This window comes from Cicer arietinum, chromosome 7 (assembly GCF_000331145.2).
Source record: "Cicer arietinum cultivar CDC Frontier isolate Library 1 chromosome 7, Cicar.CDCFrontier_v2.0, whole genome shotgun sequence".
NCBI lineage: Eukaryota > Viridiplantae > Streptophyta > Magnoliopsida > Fabales > Fabaceae > Cicer > Cicer arietinum.
The window spans coordinates 31,848,093-31,854,984 of record NC_021166.2 but is presented as its reverse complement, the minus strand read 5'-3'; positions in this window follow the sequence as shown (position 1 = coordinate 31,854,984).

Genomic DNA, 6,892 nt, shown 5'->3' with positions numbered 1-6,892 from the left:
TTATGAATTATATATATATATATATATATATATATATATATATTACTTTTATTATTTCAATAAAAATTGAATTAAAGTTTTTTTTAAAAAAAACTTTTGAAAATTGCCCATTTAAAACTTGGGTTTACTAAAAATATTTTTTAATTTAAAATTTTTATTTATTTATTTTTATATTAATTAATTATATATATAATATATATGTATCTATTAAAAATTAGAAAAAAAAATTAAAATTTTTTATTTTTTATTTTTAAAATCAAGTGGGAAGTCGCCATTTAAAATTTGGGCTTATTTAAGAAAGTCGCCATTCCAAATGGCAACTTGTACTGTAACTAAGAAAAAAGAGAGGATATTTATGTATATAATTTTTAAAAGAGGATATATATATATATTTTTTTTTCAGAAAGAGAGTACTAAAAATAAATTCCCTAGTAAAAAGGAGCTACAACAATAGAACACCGTTGTCCTACTAACAATCAGAATAGTGGGCCTCCTTAATTCCTCAAATTAAACCGTGCTCCAGCAATTCAAACCAATCCCTGATAAAATTATGCAGTGTCAGATGCACTCTTCCCTGCCAGATACTCTAGTTAGCGCCATATTTGTCGATACACCGCAACGGATTAGACGAGTGGCCATGATGGAACCTTACACCCGAATTACTTCCATCCAATTCATCTATTATCTAATATATAAATTTTAATAGATTGATTCTATCTATTCAATCAATTTTTTATTTTATTTTAAATTCAATGGATTACATAGTTTATTTACTAAAATCCACTTGACTATTTCTTAAAAAATATATATAATTTAAAAAAAATATATTATATATTTATTTCAAACAACATTTTTTTTATTATAAAACTATGTTAAATTGCAGTCTTTAATCACCACTCCTATTATTTAATTATTAATTAATAAATTAATTATTTTAAAAAAAATAATAATTATAAGCTTTGTTAAAAATAATATAAAAAACAATTTTGTTACATAATTTTTTAATATATTTTTAAAAACAGTATTTTCAGTATTTTTGAATATTTTAAAAACAGTTTTATATTTAATTATAATATAAAAAAACAGTTTTATTAATATTTAAATAACATAATTTATTAAAATAAAAAAATAAAAAAATTTAAGTGCATTTTCTTAGATGTTTTTCCGTATGATTCTTACCATAAAATACACATTTTGTAGTTATAATAAATTTTAAGAAACTTATAAATTCAATAGAATCATGATCGATTAAGTTAAAAACCGTTCCTAAAGTATCCCAGAAAATACACCTAAGCAACTCTTGAAGGAAGGTTAAGTCCCTATATCAATCCACTTGCTAGGGATCTATTTAAGAATCTTTAAAGTCTGACCTCTATGTTTACTTCATCTTTATGATTCAATATCTCTTCCTTTCAGTCATTAACCTTTTGATTTTTGTTTTCAATTTTGTTATCTATATTGGGGATTAATCATATGAATTTTGAATTTATATCCCAATGAATGTGCTTTCAAGTTATTCAAAATAATCTAAACGTTTGATTTAACTTATTTCAAATAGAGATAGATAAGTTTTCTAATGCTTGGTTATTGGCTTGACAGAATTCAGTTGTTAAATTAACTTTGATTTTGTAATACTCTTTCGTAACTATAGTTAATCGAATTGTAGTTTTTAAACACCTATGACATAATCAATAAGAATTAATATGAATTTAATTGATGCTTGATTGGTTAGCTTTGTGATCAAATAAAAATAGAATTGTAGAAACGTTGTTGAACCTGTGATGTGATAGATTCAAGATAGTCCCCCACCACCAATAGATAGCTTGTTTTGACTAATTGATAATTTTTCCTAATTTCAAAATTTGCTCTTCAAACTGAAAAAAACCTTTATTTATTTATTTATTTTGTTGCATGTTTTTAATTATGGTTATTGTTATATTCGAGATATTTGTGAGAAGACCAAAATTTATTTGCCTTGTAACTATAATAAGTGTTTTTGAATTATTTTGACCTAACTACGAGAGTCAGGCCTAAAAAAAAAAAACAAAAAAACAAAGAATATATATATAGATAGATAAACCTTTAAAATATAAGTTCGTTACATCTAACTTTTTTCAAGAGTTATAAAATAAGAAATAAATTTAGCATAATATGTAATTTTAAGTATTAAATTGGTTTAATTTCACTTTGGCCACTTTAATATCTTAATAGTGCGATTTTAGTTCATTTAGTTTAAAACGAGCAATTTTGCCCATCATATTTAAAGGAGTAAATACGAGAAGGGGGTTGAATTGTGTTTGTCTAAGTTTGATTATTTTATCTAATTCATTTAAAATTGGTTCGAGTTTGGTAATTTACTTAGAATAAAAGTAGTAGCAATCATGTTAAGTGATCAGAGGCAGAAGAAAAACATGAATTACAGAATTAAAGTGACATAAGAATTTATCTTGGTTCACCGCCAACTTAGTCCCTCACTTAGAAAGATTTAATCCACTAATTTAAAACTCGAATTGACTCTATAAGCCAAATTTTCTCAACACAACCTAAAATCCTACGGATTGCTTGAGGAACACGAAATCTACTATCGAGCTGGATTACAAGAGTTTAGAACAAATTGGGTTGATTTTAACAAGATGATTGTAACAATGACTCTCACACTAGAAAACACTTAGAAAATATTTCTTTTGAGTAAGTGTTTCTCTAGACCTTAACATTATGAACTCTAATGACTTAGGAAATTTTGTGCTTGTGAGTTCTCTTATTTCCTTCTTCAGCCTTGAATATCTATTTATACAATAGGTTAGGGTTTTTCCTTTGTCCTTGCAAAATATAAATCATATTGTTGCAAATAATAAAGATATCTTCTTGTGAGTGTTTCTTCTTGTAAACAATTTTTGATCATATCTTCTTATAAATAATTCATATCTTATTGTAGATAAATCTTGATCAAATCTTCTTGTAAATAATTCATATCTTCTTGTTGATAAGATCTTGATCATATTTTCTTCAAATCTTGATCATATCTTCTTTTCAACTTGGTCAAAGATTTTCTTCAATTATAAATTTGAATCAAATCTTATTTTAGATTGTCTTCAAAAACACAAATCTTCAAAAGTTTTTTATTCGGTTAAGTCTTATTTTCATACTTAATTCTTTCAATTTCAGTCATTGACTTTCCATTAGAGGTATTAACTTTCTTGTTGGAGTGAGATGTTGTGTTTCTTGAATAATGACAGTCAAAGGCGGAATTGCATGACTTAGAACTAGTGGCATTGGGCAAATCACCTTGTTGAAACTTTAGAGTCAGTGTAACATTAACAGTTGCATATCAAAGGCAACATTTGGAGTGTGTTGCACTATTTTGATAAGCGAATTCTGAGCTATGAATTTATGATTTCAACAATCTCTTCAAAGCTAATTATACTTCGATATGAACTCTTCAAAGGCATGTTGAGTTTGTGCACATCAGAGACATGCAAGGGCTTCAGAGGCATGCTTCAAATTCAGTTTTAGAGGTTGTCTTCAGACTCATTCTTTAGAGGCAGTATTCAGACCCAAACATCAGACCCATACATCAGACCTAGACATCAGAGGCAATACTTTGTATTCCTCTGATCTCATTAGAGACAAACGCATATACTTTGTGTTCCTATGATCTCATCATCTGGTTACTTTCCTCTGGTCGCTTCCTTTGGCCTCTTCCTCTGGTACCTTTCTCTGATTTTCTTCTTCCAATTTTTTCATACTTATTGAAGCCATTGATCCAAATTTATTATTTTCATAAAACACTTTTTTTAACATCAAAACTATAAGTGGGAAACTAACTTGATTCCAACAATATTTACCCTCTTTCAAAATTTGTAGTCCCTCACTTGTTTTTCCAATTTTTTTGTTGATGTGGTATGATAGAGTGAAATTTTTAACGACTTGGCATGTCATGATGGGAATTATTTTATTTTAATTAATGGTTTACAAAAAATAATTATTTTAATTGAATAAAAAATTTATATTCACTTAAATAAAAAAACTAAAATTAGAATCCATAATTTCAGTCTTGATCAATTTTCCTTCTATTTTGAGGTTTTTATAAATTCTTCAGCTACTTTCTCCATCACATGATTGGCATTCACTAAACTTCTATTCCCAACTCCATTCGAGCTTAGAAAATGAAGTCTTTGAACCTTTGTCAAAAAGAGATTCAAGAAAAATGCGATAAGGTTCAACCTAGGTACCGAGAAACCGATAGAAAGTATAATAGTTCGAGGAGAAAATCTCAAGAAAGCTCATATTTTGACTGCAATAAAACGACGAATGAGAGAGAGAGAGAGAGAGAGAGAGAGAGAGAGAGAATCACGTTGGAGATATAGCAACATTCTAATTCAGACTCTAGTTCAGGTTCAGATTCATATGACGACGAGTCTTAATAGTTTAGTTTGAATTCGAAGTATTCAGACTTGGAGAGCAAGGAAGGAAGAATGGAAAGAGATGGAGAAGAAGGAGAAGAGAAGGAGGAAGAGAGAGAGAATGAGAGGAAGAGGAGGAAGAAGAAGGAGAAAGAAGAGATAAGGATGAAAGACAAATGAAAAGATTAAGAAAATGGTGAATAAATTTGTAGAGTTTGATTGAAAGATGTTCAAATATATTGTTAAAAACATTCAAATTGATTGTTGTTGTGATTTAATCTAATATAAATATGTACTTCATATTGAATGTCAGATATTCTAATTTTTTGTTTTTTAATAAGGTAAATATAATTTTATTTAATAAATTAAAGTAAAATAATTTTCATCATTTAATGTCAAGTCAATAAAAAGTCCACGCTATCATACCACATCATCAAACAATTAGGAAAAATTAGTGGGGACTGCAAAATCAGAAAAATAATAAATGTGAAGTCAAAATCGCGCATTTTAAACGCAGGAGGCTAAAATCACACTATTGATAAATTAAAGGGGGCCAAAAGCACATTTAAACTTAGTAAATTAATATTTTTACTAAAAAATATTAACTTAGTCAAATAAAAGTATTATATTAATGTGTCAATTTTTTTTTAGTTTTTTTAATATTTGCCGAATTAATTGTCGTCCAGGTTAACTTGTGATCCATTAGTTCGATCAACAACTTAGTAACTCAGTGTCTCAACCGAGTAGAATTGCGTTTTAATACTATGGTTAAAACCATTAAGAAGCTTTTTCATAAGTTTAAAAAGCAAGCTTCAAATTGAAATAAGAAACTTGTGTCGAGCCACTTTAAATATTTCTGCCTCTTCTCTTCATTGCAATGTTTGTATTCTTTGTAAAAATTAGGTGTGGTGGAGTCATCATAGCAAAACTGAACTGGGTGATAAAAAGTAACAATAATGTGCAAGCATAAACAGAGTGAAAGAAAAAGTAGAAGACCATATATCACCATAATACTTCTTGCAATCTTTTCTTGTGACTACTTCTTACCTACAATATATTTGTTTTGAACTCAAACTAGGAGACAAAAACGTGTTGTTAAAATATTTTTGTACGTTATTGTTAATATGTTTATAATACATAGAAAGAGTTGGATAAATATACTTCTCTTAATCCAACATCTTGCAATAATACAACACTTTTCCAATATAATATACCAAGATTGTTTTTTCAAGTACACATTGCTTTCTTTATAAGACAAAAAAAAAAAAATCAACTTCTTTAGACAACATTTTCAAACATTAGTCAAACAAACACAAAAGTAATGCACACAACATGTAAGTCACATTCTAGTTAGTCCGAAATTCAAGAGTAATAAGATGAGTACATTACAGTAGGTTGGTAATACTTTTCCTACTCGTAATTGATTTTCAAATATAAATTTTTGGTTCAAAAATTATAATTTTAGGTTTGATATAATTTTTTCTTTAGTAAAATAAAATAGATCTGTCCATGAAAATTACTAATTTGAGTAAATTATATATACTTAATTTACTAATTTAAATACATGTAAACAGTGGCGGGCAGGCGCCACGTCATCTCCAATTTTTATTATTTTTTTTTATATATAATAACGATATATTATCAAAATAATAGTCATAAATTATTAAAATATTCTCAAACCTGTGATTTTGAGAAACTAACATCTCATTTTGCATCTTCCCTCTTCACCTATGTACATCTCTTCTCTCACATATGCTCAATTTGTTCTCCTTCACTTAGAATTTATATTAATGAAATATAATAAAATTAATACAAGGTCAATATATAGATAAACTACTTAATATCGAAGGATAAACTAACTAATCTCAAACAAACATATTCTAACTAGTTAGCAACTCAACTACTATCAATCACTACAACAAATGTAGTCTCTAGCAACACTTTTTCAAGCAACATGTATAAAGTGTTGCTTAAAAGTGGATAAGGCAACATTTTATATCTGTTGTCATCATTATTGTTGCAACACTGTATAAATGTTCCCTAAAGTATTTATGGGAACAATTTTGAAACGTCTCTGTGATAGCCTTTTGGCAATATATGATAACTGTCCCCTTAGGTTTTTTTAGGAACAGTTTTCAATTGTTACATTTATTTGAACAAAAGACTACATTTTTAAAATATTGCTTAAAAAATTTAAAACAAAGCTATTCAACAAATTATATATTAAATATTATTTATGGGGTGAATTCTTTTAAATACACTTTTAAATATTATTTTTTTATTAAAATTTAAAACAAAAATTTATAAACTTGTAAACAAAACAAATGTATTCTTATTAATCATTATTATTACTATTATTATTACTATTATTATTATTATTATTATTATTATTATTATCATTATTATTATTATTATTATTATTATTATTATTATTATTATTATTATTATTATTATTATTATTATTATTATTATTATTATTATTATTATTA